General features: G+C 48.4%; 1 protein-coding gene across 1 annotated transcript in view; it reads right to left on the bottom strand.

Annotated features, from left to right (window-relative positions):
- Positions 1-21,159: 21,159 nt before the first annotated feature.
- The window catches only part of MYL3 (myosin light chain 3), a 44,632-nt gene continuing 42,446 nt past the window's right edge, over positions 21,160-23,345 (bottom strand). Inside the window, exon 7 of the mRNA XM_039525166.1 lies at positions 21,160-21,995. The gene's annotated coding sequence lies outside the window, so the exon portion shown is untranslated. The remainder of the gene's footprint in view (positions 21,996-23,345) is intronic.

Raw genomic sequence — 23,345 nt, 5'->3', positions numbered from 1 at the left:
AAAAGGTTGTTACAAGGAGGAGGGAGAAAAAATGTTCTCGTTAACCTGTGAGGATAGGACAAGAAGCAATGGGCTTAAATTGCAGCCAGGGCGGTTTAGGTTGGACATTAGGGAAAAGTTCCTGTCAGGGTGTTTAAGCACTGGAATAAAGAGAAGCTGTGGAATTTCCATCGCTCAAGATTTTTCAGAGCAGCTTGGACAAACACCTGTCAGGGATGCTCTAGATAATATTTAGTCCTGCCTTGAGTGCAGGGACTGGACTAGACGACCTCTCAAGGTCCCATTCCAGTCCTACAATTCTATATATGGGAAACTGAGGCACAGGGAGATCAAGGCCACACAGAACGTCTGTGCCAGAGCTAATAATTGAACCTGGATCTCCTGAGTCCCAGCCCAATGCCTTAGCTTCAAAATAATCCTCCCTTTCCTGGATGCTAGTAATGAAACTGAAGAATCTGATTGAGTGAGGCTGTCACTAGGGGCCCACTCCTTCTACATGCTGAGTGGCTATGGAGAGTTAGTTGAGCATCTTGAGTGACCTGAGGACACTTGGCACTGCTCAGGAGGTTTTCTGTGCAAAGCGACATTCACCCCTGTGCAGAGCCCCATCACAAGGTTCATGCATCACATAAGCCCTACGTAAGGCCCACATGGTCCTTGTGGTTGGCCTCTGCTTAATTGCACCCGAAACAGTGCAGAGTCTGCTCATTTGAGAAGCTGCTGAGTCGTCACCGGAGACACAAACCCCAAATGAGTTGCGTTTTCTTGCCCTTTTTTTAATGTTGCTGGTTTCCGAGGGTTCATGTGAGTGAAGGATATTTGCTGAGTGAGCTGAAGACCAGGCCTGAGGACTGTGCAAAGACCCCCCCGAGACAACATTTGTCCACCCTTAGGAAAATATTTAGCTTGTCTGTCCTTTCCCATCCCCGCATCCCTTCATCTCACTGCATTGTAAGCCCTGGTAAAACGCACAGGCTATGACTTCTCCGGGAAGCCAGGATGGGGTGAGGAAACTGCCCCCTGGGAAGCAAATCCACCCAGAACGCGCAAACTGATCCATGCTTAGCGCCGGTGTGGGGGCTTGGGTGTAGCCCAAAACTGTTTTCTTGGACAGAGTCGCTCTGTCACCAGATGCTTTCGGTCTCTCTGAGGTTTCCTTCTTCCATACGGTAGCTGGCTCTTCCTTGGTATTCTAGCTCCCTTCCCACATGGGAAAACAATTCTTTGTGTATCCAGCGACAGAGGGAGAAAGAGAGAAAAATAGGAGCTTTCCATAAAAAATAACCCATCTCTCCACTCAATCTCCGGAGAACTCTTCCAAAGACAGTGCCCTGAGATAGACTGGCTTTTATGAATAGCCAGCGGCTTTAAAAAAATGCTTCCAAAGCAAAACTAGCGATCCCAGTTCCCCCCCCTTGCATTACACACATCCTTCATTGAAGAAGGGAGAGACAGCGGGATTCTGCCTGACACTGGAGATGGTATTTCCTTTTCATCGCCCTGCGTCCCAGCCAGAGTGCAACTGGGGACCCAGCCCGTGTTGTGGCTTTGCTGAAACACTGTGGCTCAGCTGGGTTCCTGCCACAGCCTGGAGTGCTGCAGATGCCACGTCTGCCACTGGCACTGTCGCTTCCTTCACACGCACCCTGCTTGCAAGGTGACACACCTTCACAGAAGTACATGGGCATATTTTCCCTTTAAATACACCCAGAAGCATGTATTCAGACACACCTGGAGACAGACACCCATGTGCACACCTGGACTCTGACACACACATGTGCATAATCACACATATTGCCCACAGACAACAAAATACACCTGTATGTATAAGCACACATATGCAGAGAGATACATGCACTGCTAGACTCAGCTGCATGCAAAAACGTGTAATTATACATACGCTCACTCAGGTAAACACAGTACCCACACACATAGAAACACCTGCACACACATATATGTGCATATGGAGGAGGGGAGTGGATTTGTTCATAAGTAGCTGAAGTGTTTCTAAATTATAGTATCATAGATTCTGACAAGAAAGAGAATTCCCTAGAAGGGTGGAGAGAGCTGTCCCCAAGAAGCTGGGAGTTCATCTGACTCCAGCCTTCAAGTCCACCTTGATTCTAACCTCCCCAAGCTGAATTGGAAGGAGGTCCAGAGCTGAGCAAAAATTTTCAGCTGAAACTTGTTGCGGGGAGAGGGAAGAGATGCTAAAAATGTAGATTCAGTAACACCAAAATGTCTGGCAAATTCATGTCAGTTTCACTGAATTGTTTGTGTCCAAAAAGACCAATACAAATGTCTGAAAAAGTCAAACTGTTTAATTTGGACATTTTTGAAAGGAAACGGTTTTTGTTTCAAAATTTCCTTCAATTTTATTTTTAAAAATTCAAAAACATTAACCAGTGGTTCAAACAAAAACAAAACATATTCTTTCGGGTCCAAGAAATGTCTCATTTCACCTTTAGAGATTTTTTTTTTACTTTTTGATTCACTGAAAATTTTGAATATTTTTGGTTTTCACCCAAAATGATTTTCTTTCCCAATTTTTCAGAATTTCCAGCAAATTGATAAATCTGGTATTTGCACAGCTCTAATCATGAATTGTGCAGCCTGGTCAGTTACAGGATAGCAGCCTACTATTGCAGGCAGCTAGTGGAGTTACTCTTTTAGCTCACTGTGACATACCAGGGTACGATCCAGACCAGTGAAGGGTTGTATCACCCATGCCCTGTAAACTGGGGTGCCTTGCAATGTTATAGCATCCAACCTGGACTTCTCAACATCAGCCACCGGCATGCAGATCACTCTCAGATGTGTTTGTGTAACTGCAGCCTGCCAGTCACACCTTGGCTTTCACCAGCCTTTGTTATACTGCAGAGTGACCCCAACATACTCCTAGTCCTAGACTTTTCCCCAGAAATGTGTGTCCTTCACTGCCCAGCCCTCTCCTCGACAGTCCAAATATATTAAGTCTTTTATTCTTTTAATGGAATAATATACAGCTTAATCCCTTATATAGAGTTACCCAGAAACTTTGATTTATACACACTGGATTAGATAAAACAATAAAACAAATTTGTTAACAACAAAGAGAGAGATTTTAAGTGAGTACAAATAATGAGGCATAAAAGTCAGAAATGGTTACAAGAAAAATAAACTTGAAATGCTTTCCAGTGCCTAACTTAATAAACTATGCTAGAATCAAGCAAAGTTTCTCACGACATGCTTCCAGCAAGATTACTGACCAAACTCCCCTAGAGTCCAATGGCTGTGTCCTTTGTCTTCTCAGGTGCAGAGAATGCCATGGGCAGGAAGAGAGAGAGAGGTGTCCCTTGGGTATTTGCCCCTCCTTTTTATAGTTTCATTCCCAATCTTGAAAAACATTTCCAGCTGAGAACCAAGAGACAGTCTATGTGGAAGGATGTTCCCTGCTGGTTTTTTTTTTCACCTGTTTGAGCTTTATTTGTTTTCCCTTCTTGCTTGACGACTCTGTTTACTGCTTATATGCAAATTTAGCAGTGCACACATTCCTTTGTTCGGGACAGATCTCTTTGCCAACTTCTGCCTCAGCAGGGCTGTGGGGTTTGGAACATGTGTTAATAACATCATACGGGGGGATCTTATAAGTTCATGTATAATTTTGTCACACATATTTTATCAGGACAGTACTGACCAGCAAATTATGAGTTTCCAGATTATACCTTACAAAGCCTACCTTGTATAATGATTGTTATAATAGTGTTTAGGGTGTATTCCATCACACTCACATGTAAGAGGTCTGTCCTGATCTGCTAGAATGCCAGGTGTGAACCCTGCTGATGGGCTCTCTGAGGGGCGAAGGGGTTGTTATACCAAAATCTCACAGCTCCTTCTTTGACAGCAAGCAGCCCCTGAATCTTTATCCACTGCTCCATCCATTGCCTTTTCTCTCCACTTCCTTTGGTTATTGAGTTCTCAATGGCTCTTTGAAGTCATCCTGGGCACAGAGCTGTGTGTGGCTGCTTCATATAAAACAGTGTCTTAAATTAGCTTCAGTGAGTTTCCACAGAAAGCTGCTTCGTTTTCTCATTCAAAGAACGTCTATTAAGTTTTCAGTTGGTGGCTGTATTTTAATCTCAGCCCTGGGAGCAGCATGGAGTTGTCAACACACCTAAGACACACCCGAAGCCACCCACAATTACATACATTTCACACTCAATATAACCCTCACTGAGAGAGAGTATTGTGAATTATTCCAAAAATATAAGTGTGACCCTAAGAGCCCCTGTATGGCAACTGGCAAAGGGTTCTCCATTCTACAACAGCAACTCCTATCAGGCCAGACAAACTCACTACACTTAACACTCTGCTTTCCCGGTATTTATCCAGAAGGGGTTGTGAGAGGCATCTAATAAAAGGTTATGTCACACCGAGCCTCATGACTGAAGTGAGATGTATGTACGGGTGATATGTAAGGAGTAGCACAATATATTTTGCAGGCTGCGTCCCAGGCAGGGTTGGTGAGCAGGTTTTGCCAGACAAAATCATAAATCTGCATCCACCTCCCTGCCGAGGTTCATATGTCAATTATGCATCGTAAACCAACACCAGGGGATCCCGTTTTGCACAGGCAGTCAACACGAGGTTGTGAGGACAACTTGGAGCCAACACACTAGGAAAGGAACCCAGAGGGTTAGCGTGTCTATGGGACAAAAGATTGAGTTTGGGGAAAAATAAACAGAAGCAAAAGGACATGTTGTTATCCCTCCCTGAGGTAGCAAAAAGGACAGTGCTTTTTGTATTCATGGAAGACAAATCCCAGCCAGGTGGATGGTGATGCTGGGAGATTGCTGTAGAGGAGAAATGACTTTAGACAGAGATTTTAGCCTGCTGAAGTTAAGGTTAGACTCTAAGAAGTGTGTTATCCTTTTTGTTTTATATGTGTAAGCAGGGTCTGAATGAGCTCTCCCCTGACATCTAGTGATGAGCTGTAGAAGAGGACTTCAGGAGCTTATCTCGTTTGCATGGGCACACCCACCTTGCCTAGGTGCTCAGCATGTTGGGCGTGCTTGCCCAAATTATCACTTTTGGCTGGTGCTGGATCCCCAGTCCCCTTGTTATTGGGACAGGAGTAATAAAGTGTTATTATCCTTGTTGTGAATCAAGGGCAGCAGAACTGTGCTTGGCATACCCTGATTGAGGGACTCACCCTCAACTAAATGGCACTCCCTAGGCAGGGGACATGGGTCCCAACACCTGGTGGGTGGAGAAAGGGTGGGTTTTGTTTTGGGTGTTATGGAGTGTGCCTTTCTGCTATCATGTCATTAAAGAAAAAAGAAGCTAGTTAAGACTCAGTTGAGAGTTTTGTTATATACACTTGAACCAAAATCATTGATGCCTATGTCTAGGCATTAGACTTGTTTTGGGACAGTGTCTCTGATGCAAGAGATTGCCCAGTGTCCACTAGCAGTGAGGCTCCCCCACTAATAGCTGAAATCACTGAGAGCTGTGTTAAGTGGTGGGACCTGAAGACATCCTAGTGAGAGGATGGCCTCTGGCGAGGAATGGCAAGTGAGTGCCTGGACAGCAGAGTGAGCAAGGTATCTTCTTACCTCCCATCCACCCAGGGTGGGAGGTGAACTTGGCAGATGCACCTCTGGGCCTGCACTGACCAATGGCAACAATTGTGAGTGAGGTGTGGAGAAAGGACAGGCACATTGAAGATACTTTTGGTTGCTGGACTTAAGAACCTGAGGGAAAAGAACACTGCCCAGTCTACTTGGGGGGTGGGTCTTTTGCTCATGGTTTATGTTATGAACCCTGGATGTGGCGTTTTTGCAAATTAGTGCCAGGTGACTTCCCTCTTTTTATTAAAAGTTTCTTTGCTACACTCAGACTGTGCTTGCGAGAGGGGAAGTATTGCCTCTTAGAGGCAGCCAGGGGATGGTTTGTAAATGTCTCAGGTCACTGGGTGGGGGCTTGAGCTGGCTTTTGTGTCGTATTGTTGAAAAGGAACCCCTAGATACTGAACTCGGCCCTTGTTGCTGCCAACTCTGACTGGCAGAAGGGTCAAATATGTAACCATTTCTGTTTCCATTATCCTTATTCAGAGATTGTCTGCACTCACAGCACTGCACCGGTGCAGCTGTGCGGCTGTAACGCTTAGGGAATCATAGAATCATAAAGTCGTAGGACTGGAAGGGACCTCAAGAGGTCATCTAGTCCAGGGATTCTCAATCTTTTTCTTTCTGAGCCCCGCCCCCTATGCTATAAAAATTCCATGGCCCACCTATGCCATGACTACTGTTTTTCTGCATATAAAAGCCAGGGTCGGCGGTAGCAGGGTAGCAAGCAGGGCAATTGCCTGAGGTCCCACACCACAGAGGGCCCCACAAAGCTAAGTTGCTCAGGCTTCAGCTTCCACCCCAGGTGGCGGGGCTTGGGGCAGAGGGGCTTCAGCTTTTTGCCCTGGGCCCTAGTGTGTCTAATGCTGGCCCTGCTTGGCAGAACCCCTAAAACCTGCTCACGGACCCGTAGGGGCCCTTGGACCCCTGTTTGAGAACTGCTGATCTAGTCCAGTCCCCCGCTTTCATGGCAAAACTAAATATTACAGATGCTACCTACACCAATGGCACCTACACTACAGAACCGAGCTCTTTCTGATTAAACTGGTTGGACTGCACTGGTTCAAGTCTGAACAGATTCATCGATCCCAAGGCCAGAAGGGACCGTTGTGATCCTCTAGGCTGACCTCTTGCATAACACAGGCCAGAGAGCTGCCCCAACACAATTCCTAGAGCAGAGCTTTTAGAGAAACATCCAATCTCAATTTAAAAATTGCCAGTGATGGAGAATCATGATCCTTGGCAATTTGTTCCAGTGGTTAATTACCGTCACCTAATTGCACAATGGGATCCTGGTTCTTGACTGAGGGTCCCAGATTTTACTGTAATACATGTAATAGCAATAAAAATACACCACAGCTAACACAATGAGGGCCTAGGCCATAACTGAGGCTCCCAGGTGCTACCATAATACACCTAATAGCAATAAAAATGTACAGCACCTATCACAATGGGGGCCTGGGCCATCACTGGGGCTCCTGGTTTCTACCACAACACTAAAATTAAATAATAATAATAATAATAATAATAGTTAATTAATAACGTCTGCTCACTCCTGTTTTCTCTTCACTCCAAACATGGTTCATTGTACTATAAATTCATTCTGCTGGACTGTTTGTTCCTAGTAAACTCAGAGTAAATTTCACTTGTCCTATTAGCATGTCTCTGAAACAGGGTAACTGGGCCCTCAAATGAAATCAGGCCCAGCATGCGTGTCCCAGTCCAGGTACATGCTGATTTTGTATAACAAGGAGGGCGGGGCTGCCCTTGAGAGTTATGAATGAGAGACAGCCCAATGGCAACTGGAGTCCAGAGTCCTGAGAGGAATGAAAAGGGAAACTGAGGCAGACACAACATTTGTGCCATGGCCTGCTGCAAGATGGCATCCCAGTAAAACAGGGACATGTTAGCATGGATGGAAAGTGTTCTACAAGCACAGTGTTGCCATTGTTTCTTACAGTAGCATCTAGAGGCCGCAACTGAGAGCAGAGTAGTTCCTACTGCCATTCCTACAGCAGCTCCTTGGAGACTGGCACCCTGGGTGCTGATGCCCCTCTGCCCCCCACCCAGCTGCCGTGCCCTGTCCTGCCCCCAACCCCCGACCCCAAGGGCTGTCACATGTGGTCCTGCCCCTCTGCAAGCCACGTGTCTCCGATGGGACCAGTGGCATCTGGAAGATGTGGCCAGGCTGGGCCAGGGAGCACTATCCAGTACATGAACTTGGCAATGTTGTTGCTAGTGTACTAGGCACTAGATATTTATGTAACTATATCCCGGCTAGTACAGATATATCCCCATCTAGGACAAGATAAGATGGTTTGAAAAAACAATGAATACGGATGTTTTGCCTAAGACATCAGGAACAAGGGAAGGTAACAAACAAATGTCACGACATACGTAAGGCGGGGTGTAAATTGTGTATGTTAGTTGTTTGTTTTAGCCTATAAATGTCGGGGTACTTCGCTTTCATTCTTTGTTTGGCCCAGGGGGCAGCAGAAGGTCCCGCCTCTGGCTGAGCCGTTTCTTGCCAATAAACCTGGCCTGGTGCCTTTGTCACTGAACCGAGCCTGTGGTCTTTCTTTATAAGTAACATCAAGGTCTGGTGAATGAACGTGCTGCACTATCTACTAATAATGTTGAAGCTTCAAGGACAGAAGGCCGGAGCAGCCTAAACTGTGTTATTGAGGTAACAACATTCCAGCCTTCAGTACTTAACAAGACCGGGTGGTATTATCGAGACCTGCTAACCCAGCTAGCTGTGCAGGGCAGCACACTGAAGGAACACAGAAGCATGCAAGCCCACTAACAACAGCCCTCACACAAACAAGCTGGAAAGATGTCCAAGGGTACATCGACACTGCATTGTAAACCATAGGTGCCGAGTTTCTAATCTGCTGGGGTGGGAGGGTGCTCCCCCCAGCTCCACCCAGCCCCTCCCCTACTCCACCCCTTCCCCCACTCCCACCCTGCTTCTTCCCACCCCCACCCCACCCCTTCCCTGCCCAGTTCTACCCCCTCCCCCAAGTGCACTGCGCCCTCGCTCCTGCCCCCTCCCCCACAGCGCCTCCTGACACCGTGAAACAGCTGATCTGCGGCAGGCAGGAGGCGCTGGGGGGAAGGGGAGGAACTGCTGGGGGGCTGCTCAGAACCCACCATTTTTTCCCTGTGGGTGCTTCAGCCCAGGAGCATCCACAGAGTTGGTGCCTATGTTGTCAACCCAGGTTTGTGGGATGCCGGCTTGTGGATTCAGTGTTTCCAAGCCTGTGACTGAGCATCCTCATTGTATTGTAAACCTGGGTTTACAATTACTTGACCCAGGTCCCACAGCTGTGCTAACACGTCCATACTGCACTGCACAGATCTTCCGGCTCGGGTCTGTGGCTTAAGCTGAATCTACATGGCAAAAGGACAGAGCTTGGACCCAAGTCACAGGGGGACCCGGGCTCTGACCTTCCCCCTTCCCCTCCCCAGCAGGGTCCTAGGACCTGGGTCATGAGTGTTTGCTATCCCTAGTCACACTAATTTGTGTGTGGACATAAGTGAGGCTTGGGCTCAAACCTGAGTCAGAGCCTGGGCGTAGTGTATAGTGTAGACATACCGTAGAAGGTCAGCCATGCATCCCCCTAGGCCAGGACACCTGCTCCATAAGGCAAGTCCAAGCCATTTTAACCACCATCATTTCTGCACTTCTCATGGTTTATACAGGCCTGGGCAGCCCAGAGAGTACTGTGTATCTGCCTCACTTGGCATCATTGTGAGATTCCATTGCAAGCTTGCAGGGGATTGGTGTGGAGAGCAGCAGCACAACTGAAACAAATGGCCTGGCCGAGTAGATAGACACTGGGCCTCAGGAGACCCTGGTTCAAATTCCGGCTCTGCTACTGGGTGACCTTGGGCACTTGTCTCCCTGTGCATCAGTTTCCCCAGCTGTAAAATGATTTTGATCAGCTTAGTAAAGCACTTTGAGATCTATTGATGAAAAGCACTACGTAAGAGTAATTGTAGGTTATTATTATATCTCCAGCAACACGATCTGCCAAGATGTCCCTGTTATTAACCCAGTAGGTCATGTATTAGACAGTAGGGGTGTATGGTGGAAATCCAGTTAGACTTTCCCCAATAGGCCACTGTTTTGAAAGCAGTTGATTGGCCTGATCTTGTCAGGTGAAATGTTCAGGGAAGGGTGGGAATGGCAGGAGATAGGAGGCAGAGGGGTGGGTGGACCTACTCTCAGCTTGGTATTTTCTTTCATCCCATCTCTTATTCCACCAACGACCTCTTCATTTCATTGGGCCAAATAAAATGCCATTCCCCTCTTCAGAATCCCATCGTCACACCCAGGTCTTTTCAAAGCCTTGCAAGGCCAGGTGTGTAGGAACGTCTCTCATGCTTGACTTATGAGCTGTAACATGTTCTGGACATGTCTATACGAGACGGTTACCGTAGTTAAACTTAAGGTGTGATTGTAAACTGATTTAGTTATAGCAGTGCAAAAAGCTGTGTGAACCTCATATTTTGGTTTAAACCAGAATTATTTCTATTTAGCTTAAATCCATCAGAAACAGGTTTAAGCTAAACCCAAATAAGCCACTCATCAACCAAAATCAGGGCACCCACACTAGTTTAATGAAATCTGTTTTAAACCAGTTTAACTTCTCTGTGTAGAGAAGACCTATAAATAATTACATAAGGAAAAAAGTAGGTGAAAATAATATTATTTAGTATGAACATAAGAATGGCAATACTGGGTCAGACCAAAGGTGCATCTAGCCCTGTATCCTGGCTTCTGCAAAGTCAAGCTCTCACAATTTAGGAAATGCTCAAATTAAGGTTGCCTGGATAACCTTAACTCTCCCCCCTTGTGGATCTACTTTATGATACAGTCTTAGACGTGATCACATACTATTTGTTTCATGATGGTTTGCAGGGATTAGCCCTGAGACAGCAAAAGGCATCTTTCTGTCCCTGCTCTGATTTAGCTGAGTTCAAAGTTGTCTTCAAACCGCTCCAGGAGATTGGCGGAAGGGTATTCCTAAATGACGAAGGTAAAATTTCTAAAACTACCATTCAAGTAAACGAGTATTGTCAATGACCTCAGCAGGGGCAAGATTGGGTCCTTTGTGGCAATAAATATTCAGAGCTGTGCTAACCACTAGCAGATGGTGAAATGAGCTGTTAGGAGAAAGAGCCTATTCTGTGTCAGAAGTCAATATAACTATATTTAGCTCTTGATAACAACTGCACATTGAGACCTGGGCAAAAGTACGAGATCCCTCAGAAGAATACTTGGGGGGATGGGAAGGCCTTGGGGGGTGAATTTATTGCTGTGGATAGTTGAGGCAGCAGCCAAATACCCGTATTTCAGTCATTATCAGCTCTACCCACCTGCATCAGACAGCTGGGTGGATTAAGTTCTAGGTTTTGTTCCTGCTGGCAGGGTTTGTGCATAGGGGTTTTTTTTGTTTGTTTGTTTTTTGCTGAGTGAACAGGTGTTCGTGTCATAAAACACATGAAGACTGGCAGGAGAAAGGCAGGACAAAGTGTCACATGCCTGAGCCGTGAACAATGTACTCCGAAAAGCTAAAATTATCAGCGGGAACAACTGATGACGCCGCCCCCACCGCCGCGCAGAGAGACAGACAGCAAGGCTGTGATGGAGGGGCAGGGAAGCTGGGCGCAGCGTACATTCATGGCTTCTAAGGCAGCTGAACAGAGTGAGGCAGGTTTTCTAGGTTTGGAGGAGGGGGGCACAGAGCCAGTCCCCATTTACTCAACAGCCGTAAGAGCTGAAGAGGTTGGTGGAAAGCCACCAAAGCTGAAAACTGGGAAGAGGGGATAATTAGCTAGTTAGGAGGAGGAGGAGGGGAGCCAGAGTCCATACTGCAAACTCCCTGTTTGTCCTTCAACAAGAAATTGCTAAAATCCCCAGGGAAATCATCTAGGGCAGCAGTTCTCAACCGGGGGTCCTGGGCAGGGGGGCCGTAAGCAGGTTTCATGGGGTCCATCAAGCAGGGCCGGCATTAGACTCACTGGGGCCCAGGGCAGAAGGCCAAAGCCCCACTGCATGGGGCTGAAGCCCAGGGCCCCGAGTCCCGTCACCCGGGGCCGAGGCCAAAGACCTGAGCAACTTAGCTTTGTGGGTGGCATGGGGCCCCGGGGAATTGCCCTGCTTGGTACCCCCTAACGCCGGCCCTTTTCTATGCAGAAAAACGGTTGTGGCACAGGTGGGCCATGGAGTTTTTATAGCATGTTGGGTGGAGGGTGTAGAGGGGGGTGCTCAGAAAGAAAAAGGTTTGAACCATAAGAACGGCCCTACTGGGTCAGACCAAAGGTCCATCCAGCCCAGTATCCTGTCTTCTGACAGTGGCCAGTGCCAGGTGCCCCAGAGGGAAGGAACAGAACAGGTCATCATCAAGTGATCCATCCCCTGTCGCCCATTCCCAGCTTCTAGTAAACAGGGACTAGGGACACCATCCCTGCCCAGCCTCCATGAACTTACCTAGTTCTTTTTTGAACCCTGTTATAGCCTTGACCTTCACAACATCCTCTGGCAAAGAGTTCCACAAACTGACTGTGCGTTATGCGAAAAAATACTTCATTTTTTTTTGTTTTAAATCTGCTGCCTATTAATTTCATTTGGTGGCCCCTAGTTCTTGTGTGATGAGAAGGAGTAAATAACACTTCCTGATTTACTTCTCCACAGCAGTCATGATTTTATAGACCTCTATTATATCCTCCCTTAGTCGGCTCTTTTCCAGGCTGAAAAGTCCCAGTCTTATTAATATCTCCTCATACGGAAGCCGTTCTGTACCCCTCATCATTTTTGTTGCCCTTTTCTGAACCTAGATGCGGTTGCTTTGCCTTGCCATAAGCAGAAGTAAACGGTTTGTGTCTTTCGGCTATAAACAGGGCGGGTTCTGTTTTGTGTTGGAGGTTAATTTCTTGGCATGGGTCAGTAGCTAGAGCACTGGAGAAGGAGCCAGGATACCTGGACTCTATTCCTTGGTCTGCCAGTGACCTGCTGCAAAGCCTTGAGCAAGTCCCTCGAGCATCCCCATCCCACCCTTTGTCTAGTTAAAGTGGAAGTTCTTTGGGGCTGGGACTCTCCCTTGCTGGGGATACGTCTCTGCTTCCAGCTCGGGGTGTAGTTCCCAGCTCGAGCAGATATACCTGAGCTAGCTCTGATTCAGCAAGGGTGTAGCTCAGATGGTAGGAGAGACGGTTAGCTGCTTGTGCCGTGGCTACACTCTGTGTTTAGTGCGCTAGCTCAATCCGCGATATCACCGGTATCTCTTCTAAAGCTGGGACTCATAGCTCCAGGGGTGGACGTACCCTGGGAGTCTGTACAGTGCCTGGCACAAGGGGCCCCTAATCTTAGTAAAGCCATCTAGACTCATAGACTCATAGACTTTAAGGTCAGAAGGGACCATTATGATCATCTAGTCTGACCTCCTGCACAACGCAGGCCACAGAATCTCACCCACCCACTCCTGTAACAAACCCCTAACCTATGTCTGAGTTACTGAAGTCCTCCAATCTAGGATGCTTGCCATAATAATATGGTACCTTTATGACTGTCAAACAAACCCCTGGCCACCAAAGCTGTGGCAGTTGTCGGTATGTGACATGCTGCGGCCTCTCAGAACTTTAGGGAAGACGAGAGAGGGCTTCCAGCTTCTAAATCAGTGGTTCTCAAAGGCCGCCTGCCACTTGTTCAGGGAAAGCCCCTGGTGGGCTGGTTTGTTTACCTGCTGCGTCTGCAGGTTCAGCTGATCGCGGCTCCCACTGGCTGCAGTTCACTGCTCCAGGCCAATGGGGGCTGCAGGAATGTGCTGGCCGCCCTTCCCGCAGCCCCCATTGGCCTGGAATGGCAAACCGCGGCCAGTGGGAGCCGCAATCGGCTGAACCTGAGGACGCGGCAGGTAAACAAACTGGCCCGGCCCGCCAGGGGCTTTCCCTGAACAAGCGGTGGACCGGCTTAGAGAAGCACTGTTCTAAATGACAGGCCCCTGTCACCTGAACAAAAGGAGACTGCCAGCTGCTGCGGGTACAGAGTTCCAACGGAAGCGCACAGAGTCCACTATGAGTAGCGCCCTGTCTAATTCATGGCCGTGAAATCTGGTCTCCCCCGATGAAATCTGGTCTTTTATGTGCTTTTACCCTGTACTATACAGATTTCGCAGGGAAACCAGCGCTTCTCAAATTGAGGGTCTTGACCCAAAAGGGAGTTGCCGGGGGGGGGGGTGTGTCACAAGGCTATTTTAAGGGGGTGGCAGTATTGCCACCCTTACTTCTGGGCTGCTGCTGGCGGCCGATCTGCCTTCAGAGCTGGGCAGCTGGAGAGTGGTGGCTGTTAGCCAGGTGCCCAGCTCTGAAGGCAGTGCCCTGCCAGCAGCAGTGCAGAAGTAAGGTTGGCAATACCATACCATTCTTACTTCTGCACTTCTGCTGGCGGCAGCTCTGCCTTCAGAGCTGGGCTCCCGGCCAGCAGCCGCCGTTCTCCTGCTGCTCAGCTCTGAAGGCAGCGCCGCCGTCAGCAGCAGCGGTGCAGAAGTAAGGGTAGCAGTACCACAACCCTCCCAACAATAACCTTGTGACCCCCCACCCCACCCCACAACTCCATTGTGGGTCAGGACCCCTACAATTACAACACCATGAAATTTCAGATTTAAATAGTTGAAATAATGAAATTTATGATTTTTAAAATTCTATGACCATGACATTGACGAAAATGGACTGTAAATTTGGCAAGGCCCTAACTATGGGTGTGTATATACACTCCAGATCTGATCCTCATGTGGTGTAAAATAGTGTAACTTCAGCAGAGCTATGGTGATTTACACCTGCTGGGACTATGACCTTATGCGTAGCTGTATATTTTGAGCTTTGCAAAAAAGACAACACAGTATAACCTTGGTTATTTGAACCTTGAATCCCCCCCCCACATGTCCTGTTTTCCACCATAGGGTCACGTCTTCTCACAATTGCTATTAATACAGAAATGTCCCTGGATAACCAGAAGCCTCCACTCTCCAGGCATAGCCAGGGCCCCCAGTGCTAGCTGGACAAGCAGGATGCTGCAGCGTATTGAAAGTGCCACAGAAAAACTAGAATGAATGCTTTCTATTACAAAACCAAAAGGATTTGTGCTTATGAACTAGCTGTTCCTGGGTTCTCGCTCTCTTCACCACAGTAAACACTATCCTTAGAGAGTTATGACTCATTTAACACGTAACAGACAGGAGAAGTAAAGATTCAGATTGCATATTTGTGCAACTGCTTCTGAATGGGGCTAAAGGAACTGGGATCCAGTCAGGAGAGCATTTAGTTTGGAACTGAACTTTCTTTTCTCCTCACCAGGAGGCGTAAGCACACACAAAGGAGCTGTTTGAAAAACAGGAAAGCTATTTTGTGAAAAACTTCAGAATTTCGCAGTTGTTTCCATTTGCAGAGTTCAATATGGGCCCATTTCCATCTTTTTTTCTTGCATTTTGTAGATCTCTTTATATTCATTGTAACTGAATTTGGATAATAATAACACCTAGCTCTTATCTAGCACTTTTCATCAGTAGAGCTGAAAGCACTTTACAAAGGAGGTCAGTATCATTAGCTCCATTTTACAACTGGGGAAACTGAGGCACAGAGCAGGGAAGTGACTTGCGCAAGGTCACCTGGCAGTCCAGGGGGAGATCTGGGAATAGAATCCAGGTCGCCTGAGTTCCAATCCCACTGCTCTATCCACTAGGCCACGCTCCAAATCATTACCAAAAGTTTTTGTACGCCGTGACTACCGTTATTACACGAAACACAATTGTGTCACTGTTGCTTTGTCCTTCCCATTGTATCCCCCGTTTATTTATTGGGTTCACCTGCTGTCTCTCATTATGTGCTTAGATTATAAGCTTATGGGGGTGGGAACTGTCTTTTTTATTGGGTGTGTACAGCACCTAGCACAATTCAGCCCTGATCCCTGATTGGGGCCTCTAGCCGCTACTACTAGGCAGATAAATAATAATGTGTGTTGTGTCTTTTGCTCTTTACCTGACATACTTAATATAAAGGAGCCGCACTAGGCACAGCGGGATCCAGATAACTATGGACAACATGCCAGGCCTAGCGCCGTATTTACACTGCTGCTCTGGCGTCTTTCTAAACATAGAGCACAGACAGCGCCACTCAAGAGCCCACAATCTATTTAAAGGGATACTACCCTATGGCTATACGTTACAAGGGTCATGTTTCATGAGCAATACTTGAGACAGGAGTTGCAGGAAAGAGATCTTGGTGAGAAGCCATTGTTGCGCACTGAGGCTCTAGAGTGGATTAACAGCGAGGCTTCTGCTTGCGTTCTTGAGCCCAGAAGGTCTGTCTACATTGCAGTGTAAGCCCAGGGCTAGTAGAACTTGAGTTAGCAGACCCCGGGTTTGTTAATCTAGGGCTTGAGCGTCTACACTCGTTTGTAACCCCAGGTTAGGAATTGTTGACCCCTGGGCCCCAACCTGGGTCTCCAGTGTCTACACTGTGTTATGCCGGTCCGAGTCCAACCCCCATGTCCCAGACTTCCTAATACCCTCCCAAAATGTGGCCACCAGCCCTTTGTTCGTGATGCAGTATAGGAAAACTTGACTGTCCATCACACTTGACTGTGCAGAGCACAAAGAAAGTCAGCCCATGGGATTGCGGGATAGTTTTGGCAGACGCCCAGAGCAGGAATCCGGTGGGGCTGTGTCTACACTGCAAAGCAATAGGGCTTGAACTCTGGGTCCTGCTTTGACTCACGCTTGGACCCTCCACCCTTGTAGGGTCCTGGGTTGAAGCCCTGGGTTAGTACGATTTGTGGGTAGACGGAAGAGAGGGTTAGGCTTAGTCTTAGTCTTGAGCCTGAGTTCGAAACCAGGGATTACATTGCAGTGTAGACATACACTTAGTGTCACACCAAACTAGGTCCCTCCTGAAACCTGACCCTCTTTCTCCAGTTCCACTCATCATAATACAGTACTAGATAAACGTGAGTTATAAGGATTCTTTATTAAAGCACTATTGAAGTTACATCCCAGAAGCCTTCCCTTCCCCCGTGGTTCCTTATCATTCCTATTATGCGTTGTACAAACACAGAGCAAAGAAGTCAGTTCCGGCAGCAGAGGATTCAGGAGCAGACCCTCAAAGGTATTTTGGCACCTAACTCCCTTTTATTTCAGTGGGAGTTAGGCGCCTAAGTAGGGAGGTGGAAGCGGACATCCCAGCTTCTGCTGAGGCTGCAGCTGCTCCGGGAGGGTTAGTGGTCCGAAGCAGGAGTGGAGCGGGAGTGTGGAGTGCTGGTTCTATCTCGGGGGGCAGAGGGCAGGTCTCACCGATGGCCAGGGTGACGAACACCACCAGCAAGAACCAGCTTAGTGTGTAGATGAGTCACATGGTGCCAACCAGCCCAGCCCAGCCCAGGCAGGGGATCTAGGCCGCTCCACACTCAGTTCCAGCCCAGGCTGCCTCTGCTGCTTCCTGTCCGGCCAGCAGGGGGTGGTGCTGACAATGTGGCGAGCCGGAGGCCCGGCCCAGCTTGGGGGAGACACCCCAGTGCTGGCTGGTGAGGAGCTGAGATGGGGATCCATCTGGCTACCCCAATCCCTGTGCTGGGGCAGGCTCCCCCCTGTCCCCCCACACAGCTGCATGTGTTCCAAGCTGCAGCAGTGCTGGGTACTGCTGGCTGCAGCGGTGGGATGGATCCTGGTCTCTTAGCTTCTTGCGTCTGGTTCTGTGGTATCTAGGGTGACCAGATGTCCCGATTTTATAGGGACAGTCCCGATTTTTGGGTCTTTCTCTTATATAGGCTCCTCTTACCCCCCACCTCCTGTCCCAATTTTTCACATTTGCTGTCTGGTCACCCTAGTGGTATCAGCACCTCCCATCTCTTTTCCCTGTCAGCCAGCCAGGAAGCAGCAGTCCAGGCCACAGCAGAGCATGGAGCAAGTTGGGCCCTGATCCCTACCCTGGCCCGGCTGGTGCCACATGGCTCATCTATGCAGTGAACTGGCTTTCGCTGCCTATGCAGGGGACGATTGTCACTTTAGCCATCAGTGAGACCCACTTCGCACCCCTCAGGATAGGACAAGCAGAGGTGGGATAGCACCCGCCTCCCCACCCCTCTCCAGGAAGGAATCAGCCTGCTAACCCCCCACGAGCAGCACCAGCATCACAGTATTGGGCTAATTTCGCGATTTCCACCCGGTCCATGAAATCGCATTTTCTCAGACCCATAGTTCGGAGCAAGGGAAGCCGAGTGAGCCCTGCAAACCAGCCACCTACCCATTGGCAAGCGTTTCATAGGCAGCACGGCAAGGCGAGTTATCAGGCAAGACGCACAGAGTGTGGCCCAGCAGGTTAGTTACATCCTGAAGCAGCATCTGCACAAAGAGCCGTCATACTGAAAACTGCTGCCGACTGGGCAGTGTAATTCCAGCAAACCTATTGGTGGTCAATGGGCTCAAACTGCCCAAACACCTAATGTCTGGTGCTAGAAAAATCAGCAGCGAAGGCGGCGGCCCAGACAGTCAGTCCATTAGCAGCTTAACCACAGCAGATGTAAAGCCACCAACTCTACTCCCAAATCTCCCAGCGAGCCAGATGCTCCTGCTATAAAAAGATCTGCGAGAAACTTGGCAAGTCTCCTGGCCCCATTTTAGAAAAAAAAGCAACATTCTCCAGATAGGATGTTGTTTTCTTAAGGGGGGTGGGGGAGGATATTGTTTGTTTATTCTTGTTAACTTATGAGTGAATCTTGTGCTCATGAAAGCCAAACGCTGTAACAGCACGTCCTGGGACAAGCCGAGCATGGACTGAACACTAGGCAAACTTCCAGCCCTCTCCCACACACGGCTCGGCCAAGTCGCCTCAGCACAGCACCTCCTGCTATTCCAGTTCCGTTCCCGCAAATAGCTCTGCTGATGCACATCACCTGGAACAGCGCCTGCTGTTTCGGTCTCGCCCCCTCACCCTGTTCTGCCAATTCACCTCCTTCCTTCCCCACCTCACACCCTCCCAAGGGCCCTGTGACTGCCCCCCTCCCGAGACCCCTCTCGTGGCCCAGGGCGGCCCTGCAGCATCCTGCCTCAGTTCCCTCCATAGCACCACAAAGGCTTATGGGTGGGACTTTTCGGCGCCTAGAAAATTACAGGGACGTGAGGTGGGGTGGTGCCTAAGCTAGTCAATGGGAAAAGCCCACCAGTGGGGGGCGCCCCAAGCCCCATCCCGCTCTCGGAGTTCGGCACCTAAGTCTGGACCGCCGGGAGGTGCCTAGGTCTGCTTGTGATCCACAAGCCAGGGGGAAGATGGGCATTCAGGGGCTGAGCCAGTCGGTGTGCCCAGAGGACGCTCACCCTGCCAGGTCCTTCAGGAGACGTCACACAAAGCCACCGGGGCTGGAGGACCATTTCCCTTCTAACCTGTAGCCCAATGGTTAGGGTACTCGAGTAAGGCGTTTGCTACGTCCCCCAGGTCAGGTCCCGCTGCTACCTGATGGGGAGCTGGGATTGGAACAGGGCCGTGCTATTTCTCGAGTGAGTCCCTAACTGCCAGGCTCTAGAGTCATTCTGACTCCTTCTCGGGCCCAATTAATATTTAATTATTCAGTTAATTAAAATGGACCGGCTTCAGTAGGAGAGACTGGGGGAGCCGCCATGGGAGAATCTCACAGGGTTTAGAGCACTTACCGCTGCGGTGGTAGAGCCCAGTTCAAATCCCCCCCTGAGGTGGAGAGGGGACTTGAATGGGGGAGGGTCTCCCACCCCCAAGTGAGTACCAAACACTGGGCTAAAGGTAATAAGGGAGCTCTTCCCCTTCCCCTGCCCAGCTGCTTTGTGTTGAACCTGCCTGAGGGGCCCGATCCAGGGGGTGGCCTCTGAGCACGCTGACTGGGTCAGGCCCCGCATGCAGCGTAGGCGGCCGAGCGCCCGTCTTCCCGGGGTGGTGAATCTCCCTAGGGCCCAGGCGGGAGCGGGGCGCCTCAAGAGAGGCAGCAGGGCACAAGACCAGAGGCAGACACCTCGGCGCCTAGGCAACGTTCGCTGCCAAGTGAGGTGAGGGGCCTACAGCGTTCGGCAGGAGTTTTGTGGCACCTAAAACTGGGCCTTGGGCATGTAAACCTGAGATTTAGGTGCCTAAGTCTAGGGTGTAGTAGCCTATGTACCTTTGTGGGTCCCACCCTAGGTGCCCAATACCAACAACCCATCTTGGGGTCTGGTTGAGTCACCTAAAATTCAAACTAGACACAGAAGGCCCTGTCCTGAGCAGCGGCTCCCAGGCCTGTCTCCCCAGAGTCTGTCCCTGCACTTTATAGCTGCAGGACTCCCTGGACTCTGCCACAGGCTCCCAGCAGCCAAGGGACCCTCCCAAACCCTTCCGCCAGCCAAGGGTCTCCTGAAGGGGCCTCCAGAGCAGAGCAACTGTGGCCACAGCTTCTTTTCTCTCTCTGTTTTCTGGCCCCTTCTGGCTCTGACAAAATATGGGTACCAATGGGATACTCGTTTTCATTATCAGGTCACATGACTTTATCAGGTCACATGACATTATCAGGTTATATCAGGTCACATGACTGGGAAACGTCACGGGTATTATCAACGTGGGCATCGGTGACCCTGAGAATAATGCTCTACCCTGTTAGGTTATATTTCTCTCCTGTTTAATACAATGACTTTGTGTTTGCGTTAATTCTTGGAAGTCTCCAAATCTCTGGAAAGTAAGTCGGGGTCACCCTGTGGTCAGAATTTTCCTCCCAAGCTGCCCTGGTGACCCTGCCAGGAAGGAGCAAGGAGGGGAGGGAAGCACTGCCAAATAAATGCCTATGGAAAGAGAATCAAGAAGTTACACACTGAGGAGTGGGTGGCAGGCTCCAGAAGAGCCCAGGCCTGTCCATCACAACCCGTAAGGAGATCGGCATTTAAGAAGGTAACTGGGTGATTAGGGGGTTCTACATACACAGCTTTCTCAGTGCCACCAAGGTTCTATCGCTTGCATGGGTAGCAAGTATTTGCAAAATGTTTTATATAGAACAGTGCATAGCAAATTTCATTGTGACCTAAATCATTTCAGGGGCTTGCCTAGCAGGCATCGAAGGGATGTTTTGTCTCCCCTTGGAGAAAATGGCTGAGTTTTATCTATTCAGTTGGACCTAACCAGAAACTCAGCTCCGGATTCAGATCCAAGTTTGCAGCTTGAAACTGTGCAGACTGTCTCAATGGAGGTTTTAAGCACTTGTGATCATGGACTCTGCATTCCTGCATAACACCAGCCATAGAAATTCACCCAGGGATTTCTGCAGTAGAGGGAAGTAAGCTCTAAAATGTACGAACACAGAATCCAAACGTCCTGCCATCAGATTTGGAATGCACCTCAAACCACCACAGTACAGAAGGGTTGGAGCCATGATTTTGTTATGCCCCTCACAGAAATGAGAAATTCAGACCCCGATCTGCAGTTCAGACTTGTGGCTTTATCTATGGCCCCTCTCTAATACACACCCACACGCACACAATGCAGCAAACAAGGAACACAGACCCCCACACATGAGAAAAGAATGCTTTAATGAGAAAAGCTACAGTAACAAGAGGCATGTGTATCAGAACATTCTCCAATCTGAACTGGGGTAGATGTTTCACTTACTCCATCATTCAGGCGGTTGAACTGGAAGAGCCCTTTATGGACAAGGTGGACTTTGTGACACCTTTTAACTGACACAAAAACAAGTTAAAATGCCCATACTTCATGCCAAAAAAAGGTGCTTTATTCAGGTTGAAACTAAACTTGTGCCTTCTACATCCCAGAAGGTGATGCATTAGGTTGCATTTGATGGTGCATTGGTGGGTATTACGCATCCCTTCCCCACGTTTCCTCAAGGACCAATACACCCCCAGAGAATATTTCCTGCACACCAGAGAGATCTTTACACTAATCGGTGTTAATTCCACCTATTCCACCCCACTTGTGAGCTAACTTTGAAGCCTCAAATTCCTCCAGACACAACAAATGCAAAGAGATGGATCCAGTTGTGTTAGAGGGAAAAAAAACTCTGCTAAATTTCAGATCTTCCAGTTCTTTTTGGTATGAAATAAGTGAAATATCCTTCCCCCAAGCCTATATCTATCAAGTCACTGTTTCCTCTCTTGTATCAGAGAGCAATGAGACTGCCAAAGAACTCATAATTCACCCCAGTTCCTTCTGATCACCACATTTCTGTAAAGGCCACCCATCCTCCCATGGGAAAAAAAATTATCCAAATAACCTCAGGGCTGGGACATTTTGTAGCTTTGTAACAGGAATCTGGGCTGGAAAATGAAGAGACATTCCTGTTACTTCGAAATCCAAGGCCAGCATTGGGGGTTCGTTGGAATCTGTCTTGTCCTAAAAACAAAGTTATTTTTAAGCACGAGGGGGAAAAAAAACAGCAAAAAGCAAAGCCCCAACAAGCTTCAGATTCTCTTGGATCTGTACTCGGATTCTCAATAATGAAACATCAAATTGATTCTCACTCTCGTGTTATTATTTAAATTGCAGTAAGAGCCAGAGATTGGGGTCCCACTGTGCTACAAAGTGAAAGACAATCCCTGCCCTGAAGAGCTTAGGGTCTTAAATAAAAACACAGAAAAGGGAGAAGAACAAAGAGGCAAAGTGACTTTCCCAAGGACATATGGCAGCCCAGTGGCAGAGCCAGGAACAGTGAGATATAGCCCAGTGTCCTATCCTCTATACCATACTACCTCCCTATCTCGTTTCTTATATTGCACTCATCACTCTTATCTGACCACAGTTTCCATCCCACAGAGAGGGAACAGCATCGCCTGTGCCTTGTACCTTTTCTGAGTTATTAGCGTAAGAAGTGAAAAGAGCAGCAAATCTGAGAATGCTTCCCTACGGCCAGGCTGAATGTGAAGCAACAAGAGCTGGCTGAAAGCCAGAAAAGCACTTGGCTGAGAGATCTAACAAAATAAACCGAGGATTCACTAGCAGAGGATGTAACAAATTATACTGTATTATAAAGAGTTTGCAGCAGCCGGTTGGAGAGTAAGTGGAGGGACCAGTCTATGGTTGAGAATAAAGATGCAAACAGGCAAACTAGTTGTGATAACCAATGACCATAAACAAGAAGAACACAGATCACTTAAGCTACTGCATTTGGCTCCAGATCCATGCTTCCCTCGGTGCTTGGGATGTTCAGGCCTGATGCTTTGGTTTGACCCATTAATCAGAGCCACGCTCCTAATTCAGATTCAGATCTAAATCGCCACAAAACTCAGATGGATTCATATCCAGGGTTTGGAGTTGGCTTGTTATACGGTTAGAAGTCTATTATCAGTTTGGGCTCCAGATCCGAATTTTTCCAAAGCTGCGGTGGGGAGGCCCGCGTTCGATTTGGGACTATCTCTAAATAATAATCATGAAGAATTATGTTAGCTGTGGACACGGTCCATTCTGGATGTGGGATGGGGGGGATTTAAATGTGCTAGGCATTAGCTAAAACAGTGTGTACATAGGGATGAGAGAGAAAGGCCTGAAAGAAAGAGAACTGGATGGTGACAAGAAAACAGCAGCTGTTTAAAGCCAACTCACATTTTGGTGGCAAATTATATTTTGGAACCAAAGTACTGGAGACCTGGACTTGACTCTGACTCAAATGAACTCACTCCCTTGGGCCTCGGAGAAACACAAAACCAAAAAGCTACAATTTTGCTGTCCTATCACTGTGGGCTGTGA

The sequence above is a fragment of the Mauremys reevesii genome, linkage group 2, assembly GCF_016161935.1.
Source record: "Mauremys reevesii isolate NIE-2019 linkage group 2, ASM1616193v1, whole genome shotgun sequence".
NCBI lineage: Eukaryota > Metazoa > Chordata > Testudines > Geoemydidae > Mauremys > Mauremys reevesii.
Note: the sequence above shows the minus strand (reverse complement) of the source record. Positions and strands in the feature narration are given on the sequence as shown.